Source organism: Triticum aestivum, chromosome 3A (genome assembly GCF_018294505.1).
Source record: "Triticum aestivum cultivar Chinese Spring chromosome 3A, IWGSC CS RefSeq v2.1, whole genome shotgun sequence".
Lineage (NCBI taxonomy): Eukaryota > Viridiplantae > Streptophyta > Magnoliopsida > Poales > Poaceae > Triticum > Triticum aestivum.
The window spans coordinates 287,699,847-287,715,494 of NC_057800.1; positions in this window are offsets into that span (position 1 = coordinate 287,699,847).

The following is a 15,648-nucleotide window of genomic DNA, read 5'->3' on the forward strand; positions in this document are numbered from 1 at the left end:
TACGTTATGCCCTAACCCTAATCATATCGGTCCTACCGAGTTGCATGTCGGTCCCACCAAAAACCCTAACGGTCACTAGCTTTGCTAAATCGGTCAGACCGAGTTTTTCGGTCCCATCGAGTTTGGGAAGTTATATGTAATGGTTAGATTTTGTGTGGAGGCTATAAATACCCCTCCACCTCCTCTTCATTCATGGAGAGAGCCATCAGAACAAACCTACACTTCCAACCTATATTTCTGAGACAGAACCACCTACACTTGTGTTGAGACCAAGATATTCCATTCCTACCATATGAATCTTGATCTCTAGCCTTCCCCAAGTTGCTTTCCACTCAAGTCTTCTTTCCACCAAATCCAAATCCTGTGAGAGAGAGTTGAGTGTTGGGGAGACTATCATTTGAAGCACAAGAGCAAGGAGTTCATCATCAACACACCGTTTGTTACTTCTTGGAGAGTGGTGTCTCCTAGATTGGCTAGGTGTCACTTGGGAGCCTCCGACAGGATTGTGGAGTTGAACCAAGGAGTTTGTAAGGGCAAGGAGATCGCCTACTTCTTGAAGATCTACGGCTAGTGAGGCAAGTCCTTCGTGGGCGATGGCCTTGGTGGGATAGACAAGGTTGCTTCTTTGTGGACCCTTCGTGGGTGGAGCCCTCCATGGACTTGCGCAACCTTTACCCTTCATGGGCTGAAGTCTCCATCAACGTGGATGTACGATAGCACCACCTATCGGAACCACGTCTCAAAAATCTCCGCGTCTCCAATTGCGTTTGAATCTTCCAAACCCTTCCCTTTACATTCTTGCAAGTTGCATGCTTCACTTTCCGCTGCTCATATGCTCTTTGCATGCTTGCTTGATATGTATTGTGTTTGTTAAACTTGTGCCAAAACTCCACTTCAACCTAAAGAATTTAAAAACTACAACTTTTGGTACTCAGTGTCTAATCACCCCCCTCTAGACACCTCTTCTCGGTCCTTTCAATTGGTGTCAGAGCTTTGGTCTCCATTGCTTTGGTTTAAACACGATTGGAGGAAGATGGATGAGTCTACTTTGGGGAATCTTAGACATAGAGTGCCTATTCTTGATGGAAAATATTTTCATGAGTGGAAAAATGAAATGCTTGATATTTTCAATGAATATCATTTGAACAAGTACAGTACTAGCCCTTGTGCACCTCATGTTGATCCTTTGCATCCTACCCTTGATGAGTCTATTGACATGATCCGCAGCCTTAGAATTGTTAATCTTATCACTAGAAGCTTGCCTAGAAACTTGATTGAATGTTTTCCTACTCTTGATTGTGCCAATACAATATGGAGATTTCTTGAGGAACGCTTTCCAAATTATTCCTTGAAAGATCTAGATGAAATCCTCCATAAGTCTATTGCCTTGATTAAGATGAGTTCCGATGATCCCAAATTTGGTGACTGCTTATTTGAGCTTACTAATCTTACTAGTGCCAAGGGAGATGTTGGAATCATTAGCAATATCATTTCCAAAGCTATTAGAATTCATAAAGATAACTATAGAAATGATCATTTATCTAATGAATTACCCTCTCTAGGAATTGATCAATCACAAGATGAAGTTGAACATGGATACTCTGATGAGGATGATGATGACAGTGACTATGATCTTAATGATGCAATGAGACACTTTGGTCTTATGGCAAATCTTCGTGGCTACATAGCTGGAGGAAAGGAATGGGTTCTTGATAGTGGATGTACTGATCATATGACTGGAGATAAAGATATGTTCTGTGAGCTTGCTGAAAACAACATCCCTCGAAAATATGTCACCTTTGGTGATAACTCAAAGGGTAAGGTGGTTGGCCTCGGTAAGGTGGCCATCTCACATGATAGCTCCATACAAAATGTCATGCTCGTTGAATCTCTTGGGTACATTTTACTTTCAGTATCTAGACTTGCTGATTTCGGTTTCAATGTTTTATTCACTAAAGTAGATTGCAAAGTATTTCATAGAGACAATCGTAAAATGGTCTTTACCGGAATACGTAGAGGTGATCTTTACATTGTTGATTTCACTAAAAAGGCTCAACCTAGAACTTGCTTAATTGCTAAATCCTCTAAGGGTTGGTTATGGCATAGACGATTAGGTCATGTTGGTATGCGAAACCTTGACAAGCTTATTAAAGGTGATCATATCCTTGGAGTAAAAGATGTTATATTTGACAAGGATAGACTTTGTAGTGCTTGTCAGGTAGGAAAACAAGTCGGAGGAAGTCATCGCATGAAGAACATCATGACCACGAGAAGACCACTCGAGCTACTTCATATGGATCTCTTTGGTCCAAATGCCTACAAGAGTCTCGGTGGTAACTCATTTGGACTAGTCATAGTTGATGATTTTTCAAGATTTACGTGGGTGTTCTTTCTTGATGACAAATCGCAGGTCCAAAATATCTTCAAAAACTTCGCTAGGAAGGCCCAAAATCAATTTTACGTGAAGATCAAGAAGGTTCGAAGCGACAACGGAACGGAGTTCAAGAACGCAAATGTGGATACCTTTCTTAATGAAGAAGGGATTTCACATGAGTTCTTGGCTACGTACAGACCTCAACAAAATGGAGTCGTTGAGAGGAAGAACCGGACACTCATCGAAATGGCGAGAACGATGCTTGATGAGTACAAGACGCCAAAGCACTTTGGGCGGAAGCGGTTGAGACAGCTTGTCATGCAACAAATCGCTTGTATCTTCACAAGCTACTTGGCAATACGGCATACGAGCTTCTCACTGGTAACAAACCACAAGTTGGATACTTTCGAGTATTCGTCTCAAAGTGCTACATTCTTGATAAGCATTGTCGCTCTAAATTTGCTCCTAAGTCTCATGATGGTTTCCTACTTGGTTATGGCTCAAACTCTCACACTTACCATGTCTACAACAATTTCACCCGAAAGGTTGAAGAGGTGGTAGATGTGAAGTTTGATGAATCTAACGGCTCGCAAGTAGAGCAATTGCCAATTGATGTAGGAGACAAAGACCCTTCGGAAGCAATCCAAGACTTGTCTATTGGCAAGATTCGTCCAACGGAGGTAAAGGAGAGTACTTCGTCAGTCCAAGTGGAAGCTTCTACCTCACGACAAGGTGAACCAAAAGTTGATACGGAAGCATCCACAAGTGGGACACATCAAGATGAACGCCAACAACCTCCTTCTCCACCACGACAAGAGAACGACAACATCAACAACAAAGAAGGCCAAGAGGAAGAACAAGATGAAGAAGGTGTTCAACCAAGATCCAAGCAAAAGCTTTCACGAGTTCGAGCAAGAATCGCCAAAGATCATCCCGTCGAGCAAATCTACAATGATATCCAAACCGGGAGAATCACTCGCTCTAAAACTCATTTAGCTAACTTTTATGAACATTATTCATTCATCTCTCGCATTGAACCTATGAAGGTTGAAGAAGCATTGGAAGATCCGATTGGATAAACACTATGCATGAAGAGCTACACAACTTTGAGAGAAATCAGGTGTGGACATTGGTTGAAAAGCCCGACAACAACCACAATATCATTGGTACCAAATGGATGTTTCGCAACAAGCAAGATGAAGATGGTCAATTCGTCCGCAACAAAGCATGCCTAGTCACCCAAGGCTACACTCAAGAAGAAGGTATGGACTATGGTGAGACTTATGCCCCCGTTGCTAGACTTGAGTCCATTCGCATCTTACTTGCCTATGCTAATCATCATGATATCACCTTGTACCAAATGGACACTAAAAATTCTTTTCTAAATGGTGAAATTGAGGAGGAAGTTTATGTTAAGCAACCTCCCAGATTTTTCAATCCTAAGAAACCTAATGATTTTTACAAACTTCGCAAAGCTCTTTATGGTCTTAAACAAGCTCCTAGAGCATGGTATAAATGCTTGACCAAGTTCCTTATTGAAAAAGGCTTTGAAATTGGAAAAATAGATTCTACTCTTTTTACTAAAAGGGTTAATGGAGAACTATTTGTACGCCAAATTTATGTCGATGATATTATATTTGGATCAACTAACCCTCATTTTAGTGAAATGTTTGGAAAGCTAATGTCAGAGAAGTTTGAGATGTCGATGATGAGTGAACTCAAATTATTTCTCGGTTTGCCAATCAAGCAAACTAAGGAAGGCACCTTTGTATCTCAAACGAAGAACACCAAGGACTTATTCAAGAAGTTCAATATGCAAGAATTCAAAGGTATGACTACACCCATGCCTACTAGTGGACATCTTTATTTAATCAAAGATGGTGAACCGGTTGATCAAAAGGTTTATCACTCTATGATTGGTTCATTGTTATATCTATGTGCTTCATGTCCCGATATTATGCTAAGTGTGTGCATGTGTGCACGATATCAAGCCGCTCCTAAAGAATGTCATCTTAAGGCCGTGAAAAGGATAGTGAGATACTTAATCCATGCACCAAATTTTGGCATTTGGTATCCAAAAGGGGCTTCCTTTGATCTTGTTGGCTACTCCGATTCGGACTATGCTGGTGACAAAGTTGATAGAAAGTCCACTTCAGGTACTTTTCAATTTCTTGGTAGATCTATTGTATCTTGGTCCTCCATGAAACAAAACACGGTATCCTTATCCACCTTCGAAGCAGAATACATTGCCGCTGGATCATGTTGTGCTCAATTACTTTGGATGACCCAAACTCTTAAAGATTATGGAATATATGTGAAACATGTTCCATTGCTATGTGACAATGAAAGTGCTATTAAAATTGCTCACAATCCCGTGCAACATTCTCAAACTAAGCATATTGGAGTTCGTCATCATTTCATTCGAGATCATGTTGCCAAAAGGGACATTAATCTTAAGCATGTTCGCACCGATAAGCAATTGGCAGATATATTTACCAAACCACTTGATGAGAAAGTGTTTTGCAGGTTAAGAGGTGAATTGAACATCATTGATGCTTCAAACTTGGAGTCGGAACTCCATTTGACACATGCAAGGCATGAGCCTATGACTAATCCTTGATATTTCTCTTATGTTGACTATCCTATGTCTTGGATATATTTGCACCTTGCATGCTATCTAACCCGTGTAGGTACTTGGATGAATCGAAATATATGAGATTGCAACTCACTCACATTCTGAGCAATTTCTATATCACCAAGTCACTACACAATGGTGGATGAAGACAAGGAAGCACGCAACCATTCAAACATATCCTTTGACAAATTCTATCATGATTGTCATTTTGGACACACAAGTGCTCTTCCTTACAAAAACTAACCCATGTAGGTAGATGAACTCAAACTTCAAGTGATGCTCCCAACTCTTGATGAGCTACATCAACCTTGAGCAACCCACACAAGTTCAACTACATGATCATGATCAACACCACCACCCAAGGTATGTTATTCCATCTTAGAGAAGCTTTACTCCAAGTCATGGGATAAAGAAACTCAACAAGATGTGAATACATCAAGATGCTTTAAAGAAAAATGGTAACCCCATTTTGAGCTTAAACGATGAGTATGACCAAAGATCAAGTGACCTCACTTGACTCCTAAGTCAATATACTCTAACATAGGTGACTTTGTCACCACCCAATTATAGATGAAGTTCTCTTGTGAACTTTTCTGTGCTCTTGCATTTGTCTCATGCATATTTGTTTCCCTCTTAAACAAAAAAAACTTCGTCTAGATTCTTTTTAGTTTCTTCTCTTTTATTTTCTGTTCTGCATTTTCTGCATTAAATTCCTTGCAAATCCTTGTGAGATCTTACTTGTCTAGTGAGCTGAGGTGACAAGTGTTTTCTCTGCGATGAACTCGGTCACACCGGGCTGTTTACTTCGGTCCAACCGAACCTTTTCGGTGCCACCGAAGCACCAAACTTCATGCTAGTGATTTCACTGCAGGAAAAACATCTTGCCACTTGTTTTTGAATTCTTTTTGATCCAGCTTCACTCAATGAATCTTGTCCTCAACCAGCATCCTACTCAAATTGCTGCTTTGTTCTGTGACTTAAGGACCAAACCGATCATGACAAAAATCCAGAAGAACCCTTCTTGGAAATTGATGTCAAAGGGGGAGAGAGAGATCATCACATCAAAGCTTACTCATATCTATAGGGGGAGAGAATACTCTAGGGAAGAAAAAGACCACAGATGCCTGGTGTTCAAGAGGATAGAAGTCACATGTCTTCAAGAGGGGAAAGACAGTTCATATTTGCTCAATTGCATTAGCTCTGTTTATTTCCTTTGAGCTCTGATTTTGCTCTGATTTTCTATTCCCTATCTTCTCCCAATATCCCATGTTAGATTCAGGGGGAGCAAGACATCTAAGAGAAGGAAATCCTTGAATTTATTACATATCTTTATCTTTGCGGACATGTCTTTATCCAATGTGGTACTTAGTACTCACTCTACATGTCATCCCAGTCTTGGTACTCTTATGATCTCTCTTGTTTGCTCTGGCCAATAGGTATATTTGTGTTATCTAACCTCATTTACGCAGGTTCATCCCATCCTAAGACAACTCAAGACCACAAGGTAAGTATATGCATCACAGTCATGTGAATGAGAATTTCTTGCTGATGTACATACTGTTTACAAGAAGGACTCATGAGCATGAAGGTACATTTCTCATATTTTCATCATTTGCTCTGATGCATATAGCCAAGATACATGTAACACATCGCTTACTCTATCATGTTTATGCATTCACATGCTCCTATATTCTATATTCACATGATTGCATACATGTAGGGGGAGCCGATGCAAGTTACATGTCTTTCCAAAGCTTTACTTACTACTCTTAATATTTTGATCTAAAGCTTGGATGTATGTTGTCATCAATTACCAAAAAGGGGGAGATTGAAAGCACAAGTGCTGCCTAGGTGGTCTTGGTAATTAATGTCAACATATCTCTTGTTGGACTAACATTTTTGTCTAGTATGTTTCAGATAAGTTCAACAGTGAAGTGGCATGGACTAGAGGATGTGAAACCCCTTTAAAATGCTAAGGACAAAGGATTGGCTCAAGCTCAAAGCTCAAGAATCTACATTTTCTATTTTAGTGATCCAAGATCACATTGAGTCTATAGGAAAAGCCAATACTATCAAGGAGGGATGAGGTGTTGCTTAATGAGGTTCTTGCTGAAAATGCTTAGTGATATGCCCCAAAACCCTCAACTACTTTCTCACATCCACATATGACCTAAACCAAAAGTCAAACTCGGCCCCACCGATTCTTCCTATCCGGTGCCACCGAGTTTCAAATGTCTTAGCCACTTCCACAAACCCTAGGCAAACCGGTCTCACCGACAGGGATCTCGGTCTCACCGAGATGGGATTGCAAACTCTCTGTTGCCTATTGCAATACTTTCGGTCTCACCGAGCATTGCGATCGGTCCCACCGAGATTGCAATGTAAACTCTCTGGTTCCCTTTTGTAACATTTCGGTCTCACCGAAATGAGCGATCGGTCCCACCGAGTTTACTTGACCAACTCTCTGGTTAGCTTATTACCAAAATTGGTCTCACCGAGTTTGTGTAGTCGGTCTCACCGAGATTATGTTATTCCCTAACCCTAATCATATCAGTCCTACCGAGTTGCATGTCGGTCCCACCGAAAACCCTAACGGTCACTAGCTTTGCTACATCAGTCAGACCGAGTTTTTCGGTCCCACTGAGTTTGGGACGTTATGTGTAACGGTTAGATTTTGTGTGGAGGCTATAAATACCCCTCCACCTCCTCTTCATTCGTGGAGAGAGCCATCAGAACAAACCTACACTTCCAACCTATATTTTCTGAGAGAGAACCACCTACACTTGTGTTGAGACCAAGATATTCCATTCCTACCATATGAATCTTGATCTCTAGCCTTCCCCAAGTTGCTTTCCACTCAAATCTTCTTTCCACCAAATCCAAATCCTGGTAGAGAGAGTTGAGTGTTGGGGAGACTATCATTTGAAGCACAAGAGCAAGTAGTTCATCATCAACATACCATTTGTTACTTCTTGGAGAGTGGTGTCTCCTAGATTGGCTAGGTGTCACTTGGGAGCCTCTGATAAGATTGTGGAGTTGAACTAAGGAGTTTTTAAGGGAAAGGAGATCGCCTACTTCGTGAAGATCTACGACTAGTGAGGAAAGTCCTTCGTGGGCGATGGCCATGGTGGGATAGACAAGGTTGATTCTTCGTGGACCCTTCGTGGGTGGAGCCCTCCATGGACTTGCGCAACCTTTACCCTTCATGGGCCAAAGTCTTCATCAACGTGGATGTACGATAGCACCACCTATCGGAACCACGTCTCAAAAATCTCCGTGTCTCCAATTGCGTTTGAATCTTCCAAACCCTTTCCTTTACATTCTTGCAAGTTGCATGCTTCACTTTCCGCTGCTCATATGCTCTTTGCATGCTTGCTTGATATGTATTGTGTTTGCTAAACTTGTGCCAAAACTCCACTTCAACCTAAAGAATTTAAAAACTACAACTTTTGGTACTTAGTGTCTAATCACCCCCCCTCTAGACACCTCTTCTCGGTCCTTTCAGGGCGAGGTGGACTCCCCCGGCAAGACACTTGCTGGGGTGGCTTCCGCAACCTCGGCAAGATCCTTGCCGAGGCAACTTGCCTGACGCCAGCAGAGCATGCCACCCTTGAGCCTAAGGGGTTCCTACGCCATATTGGAACCAAGGCTCGGAAGGCACCTTCATGGTGGCATGCAGATCTTTGTAGAGATCTTAGATACGCCAGATCAGATGAGAACCAGAAGACGACGACCCCCGGCAAGGTCCTTGCCGGGGACGACAGCGATGCCGCAGCAAGACCCTTGCCGAGCCCTCGGCAAGGCCCTTGCCGAGGACGCCTGCGGGGCCGCAGTCAGGTCTGCATCTGCCAAAGGTTCCACCGCCGCTCCCATACAGCTGCCAGCTCGACCAGCTAAGCAGACGCCTGCGTGGAAGCGTGCGGCCTCTACACCGACTCAGCAAGCACCTGCGTGGTGGCATGCAGATCTTTGTGAAGGCTCCACCACTGCGCCAGCCCAACAGCCAGCCAACGTGGCATCACGACACCTTGTTAGCTCGGAGGCGTGTCGAAGCCAAGCGTGGCAGTGGCAGTTGGGACATGCTTCCTTGCCGTCCCCGATAAAGTGAGAGGGGCACGTCGGTAGCGAATTAAATGCGTTTGTCCGATGGGGTCAGAGGATAGACTCACCTACTGTAGACCTTTCCACCTCCTGTGTGCCACTTTGGCAACAACTTTTCACCTATAAAAGGAGGCCCGAGGCGTCCAGGAGAGGGATTCGGATCTTTTGGGCAAAGTTGCACCCCGTAGCTAGCTCAAGAACACAAAAACACTCAAATACATCCACGAAAGCAGGACTAGGGTATTACGCATTTTTGCGGCCCGAACTTGGGTGAACAATCCGTGTGCTTCCTGTCAGACCCGCTCTTTCCACAACCCCGCACCCGCCAACCGTAGAAGGGATCCCAGTGATCCCATAGGTGTCGATTTCCCATAGGTGATCCCATAGGTGTCGGACCAACGCATTTAATGCACTGCCGACGTGCCCCTCTCACTATATCGGGGACGACAAGGAAGCACGTCCCAGCTGCCGCTACCACGTCTGGCTTTGACACGCGTCCGAGCTGACGAGGCGTCGTGGCGCCATGTTGGCTGGCTGCTGGGCTGGCGCGGTGGTGGAGCCTTCACGAAGATCTGCATGCCACCACACAGGTGCTTGCTGAGTCGTTGTAGAGGCCGCGCGCTGCCACACAGGCGTCTACTCAGTTGGTCGAGGTGGCAGCTATATGGGAGCGGCGGTGGAACCTTTGGCAGACGCGGCCCTGGCTACGGCCCCGCAGGCGTCCTCGGCAAGGGCCTTGCCGAGGGCCCGACAAGGGTCTCCCTGCGGCACCGCGGTCGTTGATACATCTCCAACGTATCTATAATTTTTGATTGCTCCATGCTATATTATCTACTGTTTTGGACATTATTAGGCTTTATTAGCCACTTTTGTATTATTTTTGGGACTAACTTATTAACCGGAGGCCCAACCCAGAATTCCTGTTTTTTTGCCTATTTTAGGGTTTCAAAGAAAAGGAATATCAAACGGAGTCCAAACGGAATGAAACCTTCGGGAACGTGATTTTCTCACCGAACATGATCTAGGAGACTTGGACCCTACGTCAAGAAACAAAGGAAGAGGCCACGAGGTAGGGGGCGCGCCTACCCCCCCAGGCGCGCCCTCCACCCTCGTGGGCCCCCTGTTGCTCCACCAATGTACTCCTTCCTCCTATATATACCTACGTACCCCCAAACGATCAGATACGGAGCCAAAACCCTAATTCCACCGCCGTAACTTCCTGCATCCACGAGATCCCGTCTTGGGGCCTGTTTCGGAGCTCCGCCGGAGGGGGTATCCATCACGGAGGGCTTCTACATCAACACCATAGCCTCTCCGATGAAGTGTGAGTAGTTTACCTCAGACCTTCGGGTCCATAGTTATTAGCTAGATGGCTTCTTCTCTCTTTTTGGATCTCAATACAATGATCTCCCCCTCTCTTGTGGAGATCTATTCGATGTAATCTTCTTTTTGCGGTGTGTTTGTTGAGACCGATGAATTGTGGGTTTATGATGAAGATTATCTATGAACAATATTTGAATCTTCTATGAATTCTTTTATGTATGATTGGTTATCTTTGCAAGTATCTTCGCATTATCAGTTTGGTTTGGCCTACTAGATTGATCTTTCTTGCAATGGGAGAAGTGCTTAGCTTTGGGTTTAATCTTGCGGTGTCCTTTCCTAGTGACAGTAGGGCAGCAAGGCACGTATTGTATTGTTGCCATCGAGGATAACAAGATGGGGTTTTTATCATATTGCATGAATTTATCCCTCTACATCATGTCATCTTGCTTAAAGCGTTGCTCTATTTTCATGAACTTAATACTCTAGATGCATGCTGGATAGCGGTCGATGAGTGGAGTAATAGTAGTAGATGCAGGTAGGAGTCAGTCTACTTGTCCCGGACGTGATGCCTATATACATGATCATACCTAGATATTCTCATAACTATGCTCAATTCTGTCAATTGCTCAACAATAATTCGTTCACCCACCGTAAAATACTTATGCTCTTGAGAGAAGCCACTAGTGAAACCTATGCCCCCCGGGTCTATCTTCATCATATTAATCTTCCAATACTTAGTTATTTCCTTTGCTTTTTACTTTGCTTTTATTTTACTTTGCATCTTCATCATAAAAATACCAAAAATATTGTCTTATCATATATATCAGATCTCACTCTCGTAAGTGACCGTGAAGGGATTGACAACCCCTTATCGCATTGGTTGCGAGGAGTTATTTGTTTTGTGCAGGTACTACGGACGCGCACGCAACCTCCTACTGGATTGATACCTTGGTTCTGGAAAACTGAGGGAAATACTTATGCTACTTTGCTGCATCATCCTTTCCTATTCAAGGAAATCCAACGCAGTGCTCAAGAGGTAGCAAGAATAATTTCTGGCGCCGTTGCCAGGGAGGTTCGCGCAAGTCAAGATTTGACTCCAAACAACGAGCCATTTCTGGCGCCGTTGCCGGGAAGTCTACGCAAAAGTCAACATACCAAGTACCCATGACAACCCTTATCTCCCGCATTACATTATTTTCCATTTGCCTCTCGTTGTCCTCTCCCCCACTTCACCCTTGCTGTTTTATTCAACCTCTCTCTTTATCCTCCCTCTCTTTCTCTATTTGCCTCTTTTTGCCCGCTTGCCTTTTGTTTGCTTGTGTGTTGGATTGCTTGCATGTCACGATGGCTCAAGATAACACTAAATTGTGTGACTTTACCAATACCAACAACAATGATTGTATTAGCACTCTGATTGCTCCTCTTACCGATGCTGAATCTTGTGAAATTAATGCCGCTTTGCTGAATCTTGTCATGAAAGATTCGTTTTCCGGCCTTCCTAGTGAAGATGCTGCTACCCATCTAAATAGCTTCATTGATTTGTGTGATATGCAAAAGAAGAAAGATGTCGATAATGATATTGTTGAATTGAAGCTATCTCCTTTTTCGCTTAGAGATTGTGCTAAAGCTTGGTTTTCATCTTTGCCTAAAAATAGTATTGATTCTTGGAAGAAGTGCAAAGATGCTTTTATCTCTAAGTATTTTCCTCCCGCTAAGATCATCTCCCTTAGAAACGATATTATGAATTTTAAGCAACTTGATCATGAACATGTTGCACAAGCTTGGGAGAGGATGAAATTAATGATATGTAATTGCCCTACTCATGTTTGAATTTGTGGATGATTATACAAAATTTTTATGCCGGATTGAATTTTGCTTCTAGAAATCTTTTAGATTCGGCCGCGGGAGGCACTTTTATGGAAATCACTTTAGGAGAAGCTACTAAACTCCTAGATAATATTATGGTTGATTATTCTCAATGGCATACTGAAAGATCTACTAATAAAAAGGTGCATGCGATAGAAGAAATTAATGTTTTGAGTGGAAAGATGGATGAACTTATGAAATTATTTGCTAGTAAAAGTGTTTCTTCTGATCCTAATGATATTCCCTTGTCTACTTTGATTGATAACAATAATGAATCTATGGATGTGAATTTTGTTGGTAGGAATAATTTTGGTAACAACGCGTATAGAGGAAAATGTAATCCTAGGCCTTATCCTAGTAATCCCTCTAATAATTATGGTAATTCCTACAACAATTCTTATGGAAATTATAATAAGATGCTCTCTGATTTTGAATCTAATATTAAAGAATTTATTACTTTGCAAAAGAATTTCAATGCTTTGATTGAAGAAAAATTGCTTATGATTGATGAGTTGGCTAGGAACGTTGATAGAATTTCTCTTGATGTTGATTCTTTAAAGATTAGATCTATTCCTCCTAAGCATTATATCAATGAGTCTCTCAAATCCATGAGAATTTCCATTGATGAGTGCAAAGAAAGAACCGCTAGGATGCATGGTAAGAAAGATGCCTTTATAAGAGCGTGCTCTTCTAGTTCCTATGAAAATAAAGATGAAGATCTAAAAGTTATTGATGTGTCCCCTATTAAATCTTTGTTTTTCAATATGAATCTTGATAATGATGGGACCGAATATGATCCACCTTTACCTAGAAGGCGTTCCAAAAATTCAAAGTCTTTAGATCTTGATGCTAAATTTGATGAAAGTGGGATTGAAGAAACTAAAACCCTAGATGTTGCTAAACCCACTATTTTGGATTTCAAGGAATTTAATTATAAAAATTGCTCTTTTTTGATTGTATTTCCTTGTTGCAATCCGTGCTAAATTCTCCTCATGCTTATAGTCAAAATAAAGCGTTTACTAAACACATCGTTGATGCCTTGATGCAATCTTATGAAGAGAAACTTGAGTTGGAAGTTTCTATCCCTAGAAAACTTTATGATGAGTGGGAACCAACTATTAAAATTAAAATTAAAGATCATGAGTTCTATTCTTTATGTGATTTGGGTGCTAGTGTTTACATGATTCCAAATACTTTGTGTGATTTGTTAGGTTTCCGTGACTTTGATGATTGCTCTTTAAACTTGCACCTTGCAGATTCCACTATTAAGAAACCTATGGGAAGAATTAATGATGTTCTTATTGTTGCAAATAGGAATTATGTGCCCGTAGATTTTATTTTTCTTGACATAGATTGCAATCCTTCATGTCCTATTATTCTGGGTAGACCATTCCTTAGAACGATTGGTGCAATTATTGATATGAAGGAAGGAAATATTAGATTCCAATTTCCATTAAGGAAAGGCATGGAACACTTTCCTAGAAATAAAATGAAATTATCTTATGAATCTATTATGAGAGCCACTTATGGATTGCCTACCAAAGATGTCAATACCTAGATCTATCCTTGCTTTTTATGCCTAGCTAGGGGAGTTAAACGATAGCGCTTGTTGGGAGGAAACCCAATTTTATTTTTATTTATTGCTTTTTGCTCCTGTTTAGTAATAAATAATTTACCTAGCCTCTGTTTTGGTTGTGTTTTTTGTGTTTAATTAGTGTTTGTGCCAAATAGAACCGTTGGGAAGACTTGGGGAAAGTCTTGATATCTTGCTGTAAAAAACAGAAACTTTAGCGCTCACGAGAACTGCTGCCATTTTTATTTGGGAAGTAATATTTAGTTAATTCTTTTTGCAGATGATTAATAGATAAATTCCTCATGTGCCGCAATTTCTTTTAGAATTTTTGGGGTTCCATATCTTGCGCTAGCTACAGATTACTACAGACTGTTCTGTTTTTGACAGATTTTGTTTTTCGTGTGTTGTTTGCTTATTTTGATGAATATATGGCTAGTAAAATAGTTTATAAACCATAGAGAAGTTGGAATACATTAGGTTTAACACCAATATAAATAAAGAATGAGTTCATTATAGTACCTTTAAGTGGTCTTTTGTTTTCTTTCGCTAACGGAGCTCACGAGATTTTCTACTTTAAGTTTTGTGTTGTGAAGTTTTCAAGTTTTGGGTAAAGATTTGATGGATTATGGAACAAGGAGTTGCAAGAGCCTAAGCTTGGGGATGCCCATGGCACTCCCAAGATAATCTAAGGACACCTAAAAGCCAAAGCTTGGGGATGCCCCGGAAGGCATCCCCTCTTTCGTCTACTTCTATCGGTAACTTTACTTGGAGCTATATTTTTATTCACCACATGATATGTGTTTTGCTTGGAGCGTCTTGTATGATTTGAGTCTTTATTTGTTAGTTTACCACAATCATCCTTGATGTACACACCTTTTGAGAGAGCCATACATGATTTGGAATTTGTTAGAATACTCTATGTGCTTCACTTATATCATTTGAGTTATATAGTTTTTCTCTAGTACTTCACTTATATTTTTTAGAGCACGGTGGTGGATTTGTTTTATAGAAACTATTGATCTCTCATGCTTCACTTAGATTATTTTTAGAGTCTTAATAGCATGGTAATTTGCTTAAATAATCCTAATATGCTTGGTATACAAGATTAGTAAAAACTTTCTTATGAGTGTGTTGAATACTATGAGAAGTTTGATGCTTGATAATTGTTTTGAGATATGAAGATGGTGATATTAGAGTCATGCTAGTTGAGTAGTTGTGAATTTGAGAAATACTTGTGTTAAAGTTTGTGATTCCCGTAGCATGCACGTATGGTGAACCGTTATGTGCACTACAAAAAAAAGACACGTCCATGACATTTTGGGCCGAACGAATTTTTTCTGTCATACATATGACACTTCTATGACGATAATTGTGACAAAAACCGGTATCATCATAGATGTGGTGGGCTCCTACTTCTATGACAAAAAATCATGACAGAAAATGGGCTTTTCGTCTTGGGCGGGCCGGAGATGCAGCTGCATGACATTCTTTGGGCCGTCCATGACGGAAAAAACCATGGTAGAAGCGAGGGGGAAGAAATTTTCGGGGAGTTCCCGGTTACGGTGGGTGGTCGGGGGCCGAGCGATGCACGTTTCTCTCGTACACGTATGCGCGTGTGTGCGAGGCGTTGGCTCTAACTAAACCCGAGCGAGGCGTTGGGCTCTAACTGAACCCGAGCGATTGCACTGTAGGCTACGCGTTACTGAACCCGAGCGATCGATCGATGGCTGTTAACTGAACCCGATCGAGCGATTCCTTTGCTACTGCTGCTAACTG